Here is a 16,464-nt window from a genome sequence, read left to right as displayed (position 1 = left end):
CCTATGACTTAGCATTAGCTTTAAACAGTGCAATAAACCACTTCACTGGGTCTATAAAGAAACGAGATTTATTTTATGGAAATATTATCTCAGTAATAAGGCTAGTGGGTAGTCAGAGTGACCAGTGATTTTGAATAGGATCTGCAATAGAAAATGTCAACGTTGTGGATGGTTTGCTGGGGACAGTGGCTGTTTTGTAGTAGCGGTGCATTTTCCGTTGATATATTCGTTCTTCCATCAATCCATCATCTCTCTCTCTCTCTCTCTCTCTCTCTCTCACACACACACACACACACACACATACACACATACTGTTCCAGACACACGCAACCGTTGTCACCTGTTTCTCACTCACTCGCTCACACACTCACTCATTCACTCACTCACTCACTCACTGGCTCACTCACTCACTCACTCACTCATGTCCCTAAGGCAATAATGTAATGAACTCCGTCGTCTGCAATGACCATTGTTATTTTTAAACATGTTTCTACTTCTAAAAAACAGCAAACGTTTAATCCTTCTCCGCATTTTTAACCACTCAAATCTTACACAGCACAAGGGGGCATTTACCTCCTATTCAAATACACACATACACTTATTCTGTGGAGTATTTGGACGGGAATTTGCATATACACAAGACTGACATTTGCGGAGGGGATGCTATGTAAAGGTCGTGCACTCCCTCACTTCACTCTCTGCTACTGACACTGTTATTAGCAGTGTGACAACAGTGTACTACATGTGTATAGCACTAGTGGGTGACATTGTGTTCACAAGCGTGTATGTACATGCATTTTTGTTTAGGCTGTTCTTTTTCTGGTGACAGAACTACGAAAATGATACCCTTATGAGCATTGAAGTTTTTCATCTCAGTCAGACACAAAAATAACCTGTTCTCCTTTTGTTGCATAGTAATGTTTTAACGAAAAACTATTAACATCAATTCCTGTAGATCATAAACATAAAGTACCGAGTTAGCATGTAAATAAATAAATAAATAAATAAATAAATAAATAAATAAATAAATAAATAAATAAATAAATGAATGAATGAATGAATGAATGAATGAATGAATGAATGAATGAATGAATGAATAACACACACACATACATACATACATACATACATACATACATACATACATACATACATACATACATACATACATACATACATACATCGTGCGGTCAAATGTCATAGTCTAAACGTTGTCTACAATGCATTTAAAACATTTCAAATTACGTTTCTTATACTGTTTGATAAACGATTACTTTTCCGCTAACATAATCGTGAAGATGGACATATTGCCTTTGGGTGATCCATATCTAAACTGCATTATAACTGAACTTTTTCCTCAGATCCTAAGGGTGAACAGCTGTAACCTATAGGTGACGGTGTATAAAGCAAGCCAATTAAAGACATTATGTCTTTTAATGTGTGCACGATCTGGTCATAATTCGCCGTATTGTCACCCCTTCAAGCCTTCAAGTGGTCTCGTGACGACGACTCGTGTTGGCCGATTTGGTTCATGGACTAAGATTGCGCAGATAAGGCACTCGCCGAGGTATACAAAGCTCCCTCGAGGGTTGCAGATTGTCACATTTCGAGATCACAAATAGTCTTATATACTTAGACTATCTCATCGCGTCGGGCCCTTGTAACCACGGCACACGACCTCGTTCCGGAAACTGACGGACACACCCGAGATGTATAGACTGAAACGTGAGTTAGAATGATGATCGGAATATTATTAGCAGAAGGTATTTGGTTGCGACTATTATACATTGACTGATTCTTGTCAGTGTACATCAATCGTGCCTTGTATATCATATGAGACAAATGTCGGTTATAGCAATGGAACGTGGTTAGAATGCCAAACATATTCAGCTAGGATCCGAATTCTAAAATGGAATTCTACTAGCACTATGTGACTAGAAAATACGGAAATTCCCGAAATTGTCAAAACGCGACAACACACTTTCCATATCCAATAGAAATCTCTGCATAAAGCAGAGTCGACTGTAGAATTCTTTATATATCATGACAGTGTGTTTATGAATCACTATCAAAGAGTGATGATACCAGGTGTTCGCGATAAGGTGAGAGCATCATGCCCCACCGGGGGTACCCGTCACAAACACATGCAAATACAAGTCAATTGTTCATCTGAAAAGACACGGGAACCTATGGTATCAGTCAAAATAGGTATTTTGTGTCACTCATTCGTCAATTGTGGAAATGTCCTCTACATGACTACCATGTCTGCAATATTTAGGCCTCAAATGTTCTAACCTTGATCAAACAACTTCTGAGCAAGAATGTGACGCTCTTTGAAAACTTGGTAGGAAGAGCAATCTCAAATGTTGTGAAATGTAAATACCAAGCTGGAGCTGCTGGAATAAGGAAATCCCGACTAAAATACATGAACATCAGACACCTGAAACTAGATCAGAAAAGTGAGCTGCAGAACGTGGACAGGCAGAACTGGCTTCACTGTCCAGGGATTTGAACCCGAGGATTCGTAACGAACGAACACCGTCACCACTCAGCCATCACATGTCCCCAAAGCTAACCGAACCTTTCACACTGTGAGTATCAATGTAGACATCAAACAGCGACACTTTGAACACTATGAATGGAAACAAGTATGATATATGTATCCCTTTGGGCAATAGATATGACGCAGAAATATGCGACTGATATGTCATCCGTCACTCTAAACCTCCACTAGGGCACTAAACGAACATTTTGTTTTTGAATATTACTCAGTGACAGTGATTAAACCCGCATACCACGCATCATTGAAGTACAATCATTTAATGAGTGACGAGGTCGACTCGTAGGTTATGGATCTGTAACACTGACATTCGGATGAGACCGAGATATGCAAGATCGCGTATTGACTTGTGGTTGTCGCCGAATTCAGCCTCGGGGGAAATGTGAAAAATGTGTAACATTTGGCGCTGTAATATCTTGATAGCATCTAACATCCATAGATTATCATGAAATTGGATTCTATCTATAATGGACAAACCTGCGGATTAAGAAACGATTGATCTTTATTTCTTCGCCACAAGGAAAATACGTGGCATTCTATGATGTTATAAACATTGATACTTATATATTAGTATCGAAATAGGCTAAGGGTTTAAGTGTGTGTGAGTGAGTTGGGTTTCAACGCCGCCTTGAAAGTATTCCAGTTATATCACCGTGTCGGCTTCATGTGGGAAGAAAGCCCGAGACGTTAACCACTTTGGTGAAGCCTACGAGCCCGGGTATGGTGCTGACAAACCTCGAAAAATAATTAGGGCGAAAGGGGAGTCGTACCCGCGATCATAGGTTTCTGGTGTACCCAAGGGACGCAACTCTGCACAGCGAATTAGGGCGCCTACGACGACCGGGACACCTGTGCCCCTGAGGGCAAAAGATAAAGTTTTAATTGTTTGTGCTTTCACATATATTTCACTGTGACATTTAAAGCAAATAAAACCTCGTTAATTTGACGTACCGTTTGAGAAGACGAAACAGTTTGGTCCCACGAGTAGCATCGTGTGCGGTGTGGTCTAATATAAACTGCGTTTGCCTGGAACTTTCGTATAATCGATGGTTGTTATAGGTACCGTACATATTATTTTATTCCTTCTATTGACATTGCATTTCATATTGGTACGATTAATCATCCTACCCATTGACACCTCATATCAACATCTATACAGCGAAACTTAGTTGGTCAGGACCCCGTTAAACCAGAAACTCTGCAGTCCGGACAGTTTTGCTATTCGCGGCTATACACATAAACACTTTATGCAATTTACTCTTTATCAAGAACTCGTTAATCTGGATCGGTATCGTCTGGATTGACCGGGTCTCACGTCATATATACATGTGATCTGACATTAATAACAAATAGCCAGACCGATTAATCACACCCCCTTTGCACCCGGTAATAAAACCGTTATGAAGTACGAGGGAAAAAACTATACAATATATAAGCCACCGATAATCCCCAACCAGAGTTTACGCATCTCGGGACATCTCGCGAGATAAGGCTGGGACATTGTAGTTTGAACCATGGGTTCTGGGCAACGCAGCAGGACCTGTTCCCCACACCCTCCCCCTTCCCCGTTGTATGGAGGGGGATCGGTGACAGGGGGCGTGCAAAGAATATCCCCCACAAATGAACACCGACTGAGCTGCCACCAGGTGAGAAAGGTGACAATGCCGCGAGAAGTGCTGTCATGGGGATATAATATTCTGTGGCCATGGAACAAAGAAAGGGTACTCGCGAATGAACTGTGAAACTGAATTAGCTTTTCACATTTTTTCTGATATTTCGTTTCCTGTGATGATTTATGCTATAATATTGCTTTATCCGGGGACAGGGGGGTGTTATGAGAGTGACACTAATACATTATATTTTCAGTCTCTGAAATGTGGTCAATACATTTGGTTATTTGATCTGATCTTAACTTGGTATACTGGTGTTAGAAGTCGCGATCGCAAGACGATTTTGTGTGCGAAACATATATACACTTTGAAAAATATTAAATATATACATTTATTACATTCTTACAGTACGTACTGGGTGGGAATCGAAAGGACGGGACAGATCGATATTAGATCATATTATTGATTACAATTCTACCGGGACTATAAAGTGATATCGCTGATTTAATGGAGTTCGATTTAACGATCTTAATGTCTTCAACGACATGCCGAGTAAACATGTTTTGTGCATTCTAAATCAGTCATTATCAACCTTTATACTTCATTATAATCCAGATAGGTAAACAAAATGTGACTCAACGAATCAACTGTTCCATTTCAAGCCATCCAGAACTTTCATTTTATTAATACCTTTGGTTTATACCAGAAAACAAATAACATTTATGGAATAAAACTGTGAAATTCATTCATCTGTGCCAACGCTACCAACAACACGTTTTTCCCACCGCCAGACCATCATTAGAAATATTCGGAATGAATCACACAAAACAGGGGTAAGCGTCCCGTGTTTCCACGTTGACAATTTGTCCCTCTCTACATTCCCCATTGACGATCTACATGTTTCAAACCCTCTCTGTTGGTGCCCCGAGATAACGCAAGGGTGTTAGACAAGGAGGCCTAACCTCCCCCTCCACTTTCACATTTTTCTGATCACAAGCACAGGGCTAGCAGCATTTGGGTTTGTACAGCTATTGATTCGTAAATGAATTTTATTCACATGAATGATATCATGAGAAACCCTATCTCTGGTCTATGAAAATGACATGTTTGTTTAGCCGATTTCGGTATGCAGTTTCGTGTGAATATTGTTAACTTCTCGCCCTGGCGTGAGATTGAGAGGCTAGTTGACCCGTCGTGTGTATCGTGCACAAACTATGCACATAACATGCAGACAGCATTCATCATCTCCTTCTACACGTCAACAAGTAGATAGCCTTATTCGTCACAGAAAACGATTAAGGTTATAAGACACGATCATGACATACGCGTCGTTAACGATTAATAAATACACGTTTTGTTCAACGGAATATAAATGGTACAAAATGTATATTGTTTTCGTTAAGTTGCGATTAAGTTCAACTGTAAATGGTTAAAAAAATAATAGTTTCATGTGGAGAATGAAAAGGTTACGAATATGTCTCTCAGTCTATATCAACGAGAGAGTGTGATTCAATTCATGGTATCATCTGCTGTGTGAAAGCCTTGATGACTAGTTCATCCCACAATAAAAATATTGAATACTTTAGAGTCTTTACAGGCATTTTAAAGTGGGGTTAATTATGTCAAGGAATATTATGGATAACAACTTCTTTATTACACATACACAGTTCAGGGTTACTCTTGACCCTTCATCATTTATTATTATCCATAATATTCCTTGTCATATCTTTTATAGAGGCCAGCGACGTTGTCCTATATATTTTATATTCACGATTCAGAAGTTGCATGGTTGATAGAGGATTATTTTCAAAGAAGCACCTTTGATAATCAACACAGTCGTTAAATCCGATGTCCACTTCCTGGGGTGCTTGCACGGGACTGACCTTGACCACTGCACTATCCACTACCATGGCGTGACTCATCGCCCAGTAGGACATCCATAGCAACTACTTGGTAACCTTAAATAACCTCGCCAAAATGTCACGGTATATTTTGACACTTGAATGACTTTATTTACGTGGCCCGTTACGTTTATAAAGCCTCCCCCAGCCATGTTGTGACAGGGTAACCGCGATGTCAGCTAAGCTATAACACATCACTATAGGTTTGAGAGTATTAAAAGTCTGAATGTAATTAATGGCTATCACGTTACATACATCCACGATGCATGATGATAAACATCAACTGCTCGACAACGCTGAGAGCCCATGTCGCCATATGGTGACTAAAAATTAATAACATAGATAAAATGTATGAATATTGCGTATGTTGCGAAGTAGTTACATTAAAACACATAATTATAGTTACATTATGTAGTCATAGATGACAGTAGAGTTAGTCGTTTCGGGATGTTTTTATAATTCACGTTATAATATGCATATATTCTCCCTCTCTCTCTCCCTCTCTCTCTCTATCTAAAACGTAATAAACATAGATAAAATGTATGAATATTTCGTATGTTGCGAAGTAGTTACATTAAAATACTAATTAATAGTTACAATATGTTGTCATAGATGACTGTAGAGTTACTCGTTTCTGTATCTTTTTATAATTCACGGGTATAATATGCATATACTCTCTGTGTGTGTGTGTCGCTCTCTGTCTCTGTCTCTCTCCCCTCTCTCTTTCCCTCTCTCTGTGTCTCTCTCTCTCTCTCTCTCTCTCTCTCTCTCTCTCGTAAGGTAATAATATACATTACCCTGATACATATGTCTGTAAATAAAATAATCATTTTCATCTACCTCTGGTCATTTATTTTGTTGACAGTTTTTTAGGAAGTTTTTGTTGTCACGATATGGCTGAAATACTGCCGAGATGACTATAAACTCACATAACTCACCATTTTAAATCGTCACTTAAATCTTACAATACAAACCGGAGCATATGGACAGACACTACATTAATCATTTCAATACAAAAGTATCATTTGGTCGACGATGTCGCAAGCCTGGCTCTAGGCTGCAATTACACCTTCAAGAATGTTGACAAAGACGTCAATGCCGGATGATCTGGGGCACATTGACAAACACGATGGTCGTCAACAAGCAGAGAGAGAGACAAGCTGCAGACAAATACCATTTGCCTCCAGTCGATACATCCAGTGTTACGTAACTGCTGCTCGGGGCGCCATGGTTTCAAAACGTACTTGCAGCAAAACATGAAGAAGAGTTTTTTTCAAACGCTTTCTGATGTTAGCCGCTGCTCTTGAGTATCGACAGTCAAATGAGAAAATGATGGAAGCGAACTCTGGTTTAACTCAATATCGTGTCTCTTAAAATTGAAAATGAAAATTGGTTTGCTATTTTATGTTATTTCAGATAAAAAAATGTGAAATAGCAATTACTGAAAGTAGTAGGCTGGAGTAGTAGTACCCGAAACAGCCACTTGCTGGAATGGCAGTATTTAAAGGGTCAGTTACAGGTTTTAAATAATATGTCCCGACGTTATTTTTAAAAATCAAAATTTTATTTTGATTCATGTCTGAATAGGATTTACCGACATATTTAAGTATGGAGCTGTTTCGTATCTGATGAAACTAGTGTAAGACTAAGGTACAAGCGTGGCACAAAACATACTCATATTTCACAATTTGACAATGGCAAGCCATTTCAATAAAAATGAGAAAAAACATAAAGTGTCATTTAATACACATTGACTCAACCTCGCCCAAGTAAAGGCAGTGACAGGTATCAAATGGGCTATTAAAATACGTCACTCGAGACTTACAGTGTCACGATAGTGGATTAACTGCTGACTGCACTGCATTCCCTGATGTCAGAGATACGTATTTACAGTAATAAAACTGATTCGAAAGATAGATAAAAAGGAGTTTAAAAACTGGATGGTTTTAATGTCCTGACTAGGTTCAAATTTTCATAAGAAAGGATAGTGATTTAATGTCAATTATATGTCTTTATAATGTCATCTGGATCAAACGTCTTTTATATTATAGATCAAAGATTCAAATAAAGCTTTTAGAAATAAACATATTGCTTTTATGACGGAATGAAGTTAGGCATTGGCTGACGTACACACATCAGTAGAGTAAAGTGATTGACGTGTTATGTACATGTAGTTAACTTTCTATAATGTCCTTGCAATGCGATCGACATGCTGAAATATGTATGACATTAGTGCAGTGTTTCAATCTAAAGTGTACTTAAGCATACGGGATGGCTTTTGGAACTAACCCTAAGTGTCACCTCTCACGCAATGGTACCACTTGAACATAAGAATCGCTACTAATATGTATTTTACGGTCCGGAACGATGTTTGAAATGGCTTGCATAGTTTAGTCGTGATTTTCTATACAGGCACTACAAGTTCAGGATTTAAATTATTGAAATGCATTTCATAGAAACAAAGCTTGAAATGAAAAACACGATGCATGTGTTGTAAAACCCTTTTGGATTTGATAATGAGGGATTTGAACCGTGCGGTACATATTATTGCAATGTACTGTATGTTATAGTATTAACGATGGGTTTGTACGGAAGTATACGAGGGTGCGTTGAATTGTGTTCAGTCAAGCGCTGTGACAGATACTGAGAGAAGATTCAGTGAACTGTATCCAAGGGGACAGACTCCAGTGGGATGCTAGTGTGTGTATAGTAAACACAGTAAACACAGTGTTTACAACCATAGTGTTAAAGCGCCCTATCCCATCACGATAACATATGACTCTATATGATACGGAGTTTACCTTTCCAAAAGTAACCAGGGTTGAACTATTATTTACCTGTTGTTATATTCACATTGCGTTTAAGGTCGTCGAGGCTAAAATATGACCTCAAAGTATGTTTGAATAAGTTATTAAATTAAGGTGATATTGCTGTTCCCGTGAAAGGCACATCTGATTTGTTTACTTTTCACCTTTCGGGGGAAGGGTAAAGCGTGTTATCATATCTATCTGTTTGACAGGTGCTACAGGTGTGGATCTACCTTACCTGACTACTACAACTGATATATACAAGGAGACTGACAGTGGACAACCATAATCAACTTACCTGTCCTTTGTAATTCAAGTAAACATATATCCGAGTCCGCGAACATGTGCCGTCGTTAGTCTGTGTCCTCACATTGACACATATACCGCTGTGTATGCTTCGGCCGTGTCGCTAGAGGGCGCGCCGTGCGCATGCTCACAAAACCTCTATGGCTGAAGAAAGGTGTTCAGTCTCAAGCTATCGATTCAAACCCAGAGACCTCCGAGTTTATTTTTGTATGAGAATACAATCTGAACCTGGCGGTCAGGAGACTGTTTTGTTCATATCCATGCAAACGTCGTGATATGATTTAGCTCTGGGGCATGAAGAGTGCTGTCTGTTTGATTTGATGAAGAATTTTTGTTGCACTTTATATCATGGCATATTGACATCGTGTACATTGCTGAGAGTGCCGTCGTATGACTTTGCAAGAAGACGCGTGACGGAACATGTTTATAATGAGACAGCAATGTGTCAATTAGTGAAATTAATAAGGGATGATGACGTTATTGAAATTGACAAGGGTAATCAATAGCAGTATATATACGTAAGCGACGGTATTCAGTTTGTTGTATATTTCGTTGTATATGTGAAATTGATTAATGGAAGTGTAATGAATTGTCTGATGCAAGGCGAGTCGGACTATAAAGAAACAATTAGACTGAGTATACCCCTATTTAAGTGCAATCCCGTTATATTAATCTATGCTAGCCCAGCATGTTTACCCTTGTGATGTAATATGGGTGTTGTGTAAATATGAAATGTCGCCAAATGGAATTCTAAATGATTTATATCCAATTGGCAGGATTGTTATCGACAATGGCAACATCTTTTTATATCGAATAGCAAATGTCGGCAAGTACATCATTATAGGTCGACACATGCTCTCAATACAAAGAGGAAGGTTGTAATTGGTATTTATATGATAGCGTTGACGAAATAACGACAATGGCTTTCGCAGATCAGCTTCAGTAAACACTGTAACCCCATTAATCCAAACAACTCGTCTTACGGACGATAGCTGATGGTATATCTGTATATGATTAAAATGACATTTTGTACACCATTAGGTCATATGATTTTGCTGTCGAGAACAAGGAGACAGCAAGTTTCACGCTCGGAAACTGTACTCCCTCGAGCCCTCCATTCCTTACTTATATACACCTGGTGCAGTAGGGTAGCCTAGTAGTTAAAGCGTTCGCCCGTCATGCCGAAGGCCCGGGTTCGATTCCCCAAATGAGTACAATGTGTGAATCCCATTTCTGGCGCCCCCCCCCCCCCCCCCACACACACACACACACACCCTCCCTTGCAGTGATATTGCTAGAATATTTCTAAAAGCGGCGTAAACAAATACTAACTCACTTATATACACCTGCGTCAAATGTCACATTGTGCACGAAACGCACGTCGAAAGATCAATCCTGTGTCGTCAGTTAAAACCATTTCCATAGTAATAAAAAAGGATTCTGCTGAAAGCAGGCTCCATTGTTAAAAAATCGATCATATTCTGAGCATGTGTTTATGAATCGTGAGGTTGATTTAAAAAATATAAATGGATGAAAAATTAAAAACAGCGTCTCCTTTACCGCGCTATCATGCATAACTTGTATGCCGGTACAATTAATAAAATTGCATTTGCCGTCAGCATAATTACATAAAACATAAATAATCAATACTAATTATGAATGCGCTTCATATTGCCATGATACATGAAGTATTGAATGGCTTGTGAATGGAAACATCTTAAAAATATTTGAAATTATCACTTTTCTTGCGTAATTAACAATGTTTGTATGACGTGGGTGTACATGCATACAAACAACCTGAGAGAAGTGACAGGGTGCAGTTAATCACCCGAGTCGTTCCCACGGGGCAAATGAAGTCAGTATCCACAGAGGTCGTATCTCAAGTTTGAAAACACGATAATCTAAAGAATTATGAAGTGAGCGGTAATTCAGAGAGCTTTCCTTTCTCCAAGGATGGGGAGGAGCATTTATCGTCGTGTGTTTGTATATAGGAACACTTCGAAACGGGTGAAGAAATTAGAATACATCTATTTACATACTTACGAAATTATTCCCCTTCAAGTCAGCTTCCATTTATGCTCTTTACGAGCCATCGCGTTTGAATCATCGCCTTTGTTGCGTAATGTTTTTTCGAGAAAATGGTTGTAGTGAACGAACTGTTGTAGAATACTGGTTATGTTTAACGTGTATAAAGGAAATACTAGACGCTGAATATTGTTAGAGTCAATAAATTGTGATTAATATGAATCTTGAAGGCCATTACTCTTTAAGGGTGTTTAATTGCGCGTCCAACCTGTTTGTGCTTTATTGAGAGAATTTTGATCGTAGGAGTGATTGTAAATTTGATTATGCGCATAAATTAGATGTTGTGATTGTGTTAAATGAATTAGAATGTTCGGCACGGGTGGCGAGGTTTTAAAATTTAATTTCTTATGTCAGAAGCAACACAAGCGAAATGGTTTTAAGGCAGGAAGCAATTTTCAATAATGTTGTCGGAAATTACTCCCATAAAACAGTTAATTTTTCCCTTCATCTTCTAAAAAGGGATGATTATATCTTAAAATATCAATTGGTGGTTTTGTTAGGAGATTTAGAAGTGTAAGAACGCTTTGTGATGAGTTTCAAAGCCAATTCAGGTTTGTAGTGGAGCTGACAAACGATCTTGTGTGTTCTATTGTGCATTGAAGTTTACGTTGATAATGTATGTTATCACACTGACGCATCTCGCGTCCTCCAATGAGGTGTTTTAGTGTTTTTTTCAGGATGTAAACATGCAAGGATGTAATGAATTCTGGGAAGATGATAAAACACGGTATTGTGATACTGGTGAAACGCTGACACGAGACGAGGAACACAGGAGCGGGAGTATTGTACCCGAGATAATACATCACATATTGGTCAGCGACCATGAAGGTGTCGAGGAACTCTCACATAATGCAGCATGGAGAGCGTCTTGACATCACACTGGTATATGCAAAGAAATTATGTCTTTTACCAATGACCTGAGACAAATAACATTTTAATACTTTTTAAGCGCACATCTTTATTGTAATGTATGTATGTATGTATGTGTGTGTGCGTGCGTGCGTGCGTGCGTGCGTGCGTGCGTGCGTGCGTGCGTGCGCGCGCGCGCGCGTGTGTGTGTGTTAATGGTGTGATATACTGGAATATGGTTCATAACGCCTCATTCACTCATGCACGCACTCTCACTACGTTCACAACGCCTCCTTGGTCTTGAGGATAGAGCGTATGCTCGGAGAACGGAAGTTCGGTGGTTCGATCCCCAGTCGTGAAAAAAAATATAAAAAATATATATAGTTAAAAAATGATGCTTTTGTTGCTCTGCTCAGCATTGAAGGGACAAACAAGGACTGGTCGGCTCGGAGTCAGAATACTGTGTCTGAGTGGGGAACCATGTTGCACGGCTAGCACACTATAAACTACCATTAGTCCGGACTAATACGAACACACACTACGTTGAACTCTATTCCATCTCAGCCCACCTGCAAGCTGAGTCACCGCAGACCACATCTACAGTATCATAATAAGAATAACATAACAATTATCATAACGCATGAACCAAACATTCCAACATAATCTATCGGCAACCATTATGTCAATTGCATTATTTCACGATTTCAATATGCTGCCTGTGCAACTTAGTGTTAGATTATACAATGTGGCGACTATAGACATACCACAGAACAATGTCATGCGTCATTACTGTCGACAGAGCAGCGTTTGGACATTTCAGAGATTCAATAACAGGGGCTGGTCCATTCATACTTATAGTCAGAGTGTCACCATCATAAACACATTTGTGATTTTATTCTGTTCTATTGATAACAGGCACAAAAGTGTTTGCAACATTAAGCTACAGTTAAAGTTTTAAATACGAACGTCTTCTGCAAACTGATCCTATACTCTGCTTTTTGAAAAATCTTTCAATTCAATTCTTTTCAGCATTTATTCATGTTTTACAGTTTTTTAAGTAATTCTATACGCTAATTTATTCCTTTGTTTGACAAATGTTCAAATCAGAGGCAGTGCCGTGTCTGGTCAGTTTGACTGAGGTTCAATGAAGATGTCAATACGCTATTTTGTAGCAACGGCGATCCAATTTATCAACTCTTCCAACGTCGTTTATCTTGAAACTGTGTGCAGACAGTATAGTTCAAATCCTACCAACCCATTATATGAAATCATATCATATTTGTTTTCATTATTCAACTTGGAGACAATGTCTGCCCGTTTCTAGGATCAGTTACAATCGGATACCAGCGAGCGTACAGGCTCCGTGAGTAGTTGACAGATGTCGGGATTAACCGGATGAAAAACCCAGCCAGTTATAAACCCCTTTGATACCTCTGACAAAAACACAGAAACTCTGTCTTAGACAAATTTACAAATGAGCCAAAGAGGGTATACTATGCGCCACATATCGGTAACGAAATCCACGCATTACAAAATAGGTGCAACTGCTACCTTGTTTCGCCGTAAGGGGATCATAACAGCCAAGTGTCCATAACGCAGCTCATCCCTCTTTATACTTTGAAAGTTTATGAAAGGATTTTTTTTCTGATATGAAAACATCACCGTGAAGAAAATTTCCCCAACAGCGAAGGTTTATGAAGCATTTATACGCACCCCTTCAACACTATATACAATAATACCAACCTCATATGTGATCCGCCTCAGCGAACAGGGAGAATAGTGACATGACCCTTCAAATTCACCCCACCAACTCTTAAAGGTGAGATCATATTCCTTACTCTAGTATCTAAGCTGGGATTCAGGATTCAGTAGGGCGATGCTTGACTGATTGAAGAATAAGGCTCCTTAGTGGAGCCCTTACTGGAGCCTTACAGTGTCCAAGACAAGAACATATAGATTTGTTTAATCAATCCCCTAAACCAAGGTGAAGAGTCACATAAGCTGGAGAACCAATTGACACTAACTTCTATCAGGCACAGAGCTTTACTTCGTTAACGTGAGACCATGACGCCAGTCGCTTTGTCAAAACGGTTTGACAATGCATCACTTATTGCGAAGGTTGTGTCACCTAAGCCATTTGCCGGATCAAGAACCCTTAAAAGGTGTCTTAGTCTAACTTATTTAAATATGAATATGAACAGCGAACGGCACAGTAATACATTACGCGTCCTAAATCCATTATATGTCATCTAAGCCTCGGTTTTCAACACAGGATAAAGTAATATGCAAAATTGAAATTTCATGACAAGACTAAATCCCATGTCATTGATGCCAAGAGGTTCCTGTAAGCACCATTGGTTATCAATAGAGAACTATCAGACGCTGTTACAATGGGGACTTATTGAAATCAGGCGTGTTACCTAACTAGAACTTTAGACGCATCTGTGGTTATTTAGCAGCTTAAGCCGGTAAATGGTCGAGCAGCCAAATTTACATTGGGATCTTGAAATGTGATATCCTTGGTTCTTAAGCACTAATTTGACAGTATTATTTTTGGTTTGTGATGTGATGTACGGTAGGGATTATTATCAAATTAGTGTCGTCTTTAAACGAAGTGAAACAATAGCCCAAAAAGGTAGGATTTCTAAAATTTGCTATATCTGAACCTGAAAGATCACGAAAACACAAAAATATAAAACGAAAGGAATATTTATTGAAGCAATACGATTTTATGAGTAATAAGCGCTTGAAGTATGTTTTGAATTATGGGTCACGGGGTCAAGGTCATTGTAAGGTCAAGGTATGACTGTCTTTAAAATATTTTTATTGGGACAGCATGCACGTGATATATATATTTTCGTCTATTTTGTGATATATTGCGTTGTGTCATGACATCATGACTTGGCAGTAGGGATGTGTTAAACTTTGTACATGTAAAGCATTTGTACATCGTACATCCGGTCTACAGAAATGCATACCGGAAAAAATATCCACTGACGAGGAACTAACAAAGGAACTTACAAGTACCCGGATAAACAAACATGGAGGTCACTGAATGAGGCTCGGGTCAGAACGAATGTGTCTGACTGAGGTAGTTCAAGGATCAGCTATGAAATATGATCTATCGACACCGCCGCCATGGGGAGCTGGTGTGGGGAGAGACGTGCACGACATAATACGACGTCTTCTACAACTATAATAGAAGTATATCTGCTTGTTAGCGTTCGGTAGTCCAACACGAACAACTGCCATGCGCGTTTTACTTAGAATTATGTAATTAATTCTTTTGCAAATAAAAACGATATTTCTTTGGACGTTTCATGTGTACTATAATAGATAGTGTGTGGGTCTTGACAATGACGACCTAGCATTCCAGTGATATTAACGTGAGACAGATGTATGTGATTGACAGATCAGGTCAAAGTTACTGGAGAATTTTTTATTGAGCAACCTTGCTCAATAAAAGAAATCAACAAAAACTATTTACATTTCATGGACCAACGAAACGTCTGTGAGTTAGGTGTTCATACCACTTGAGAGTGATGAAAGAAAGATTTACATAACAGATGTCTCTCAACTCATGCGACCGCCTTCGTGGTCTAGTGGTAGAGCGTCCGCCCGGAGAGCGGAAGGTCCAGGGTTCGATCCCGGGCCGCGTCATACAAAAAGACGTTAAAAGATTGTACTTGTTGTTACCCTGTCTGGCGCTCGGCATTAAGGGGCTAAAACAAGGACTGGCCGGCTCGGAGTCAGTATACTGTGTCTGAGTGGGGTATTCGTGTTAAACTGCGGCATGGTATCTCAGTGAGCTAGCACTATAAATCGGCATCAGTCCGGACTAGTACAAGCAGCCACACACATACACGTGCATGCACGTCGCTATATAAGTGCAATAATCTTGGACGCGACGTTAAACCCAATTTCACCTCACCTCACCTCAACTCATGCAGGTGCAGATAGACGTGTTGATTTGTATTTGGGCAATTACACAGGAATGCAATAACGACTGCTTGACTGCTTGTACACATCAATGCACTCTACAAATGTGTGTGACTTTATAACGTCACTGATGTACGAATGCACAGGGCTGTTGACGCCCATGCAATTATATTGTCATATTAATTCAGAAACATAATAGGTTCTATAAATAGAATCCGCAGGATTCGAAATATAGTTTCATCTTGATGAGCCATCGTATTGTTTTCCTAACCATTGATCTAGTGGTTATTCGATAATTCGATATTCGATGTTAAATTGAGGCATCGGTTTGATGTTATACAGGTAATGGCTTGTTATGTATTCGGTTCGACAGCAAGTCCCACCCTTGCTTCTTCGCGATTTTGTTA

General features: G+C 39.2%; 1 protein-coding gene across 1 annotated transcript in view; it reads right to left on the bottom strand.

The window, feature by feature from the left end:
- LOC139474856 (four-jointed box protein 1-like) overlaps positions 1-9,250 on the bottom strand; it is a 53,301-nt gene extending 44,051 nt beyond the window's left edge. The window contains exon 1 of the mRNA XM_071258009.1: positions 9,177-9,250. The gene's annotated coding sequence lies outside the window, so the exon portion shown is untranslated. The remainder of the gene's footprint in view (positions 1-9,176) is intronic.
- Positions 9,251-16,464: the final 7,214 nt, after the last annotated feature.

Source organism: Haliotis cracherodii, unplaced genomic scaffold (genome assembly GCF_022045235.1).
Source record: "Haliotis cracherodii isolate W230 unplaced genomic scaffold, xgHalCrac1.p SCAF_3, whole genome shotgun sequence".
NCBI classification, from domain to species: domain Eukaryota; kingdom Metazoa; phylum Mollusca; class Gastropoda; order Lepetellida; family Haliotidae; genus Haliotis; species Haliotis cracherodii.
The sequence above is the reverse complement of the archived record's forward strand: the minus strand, read 5'-3'. Positions and strand labels throughout refer to the sequence as shown.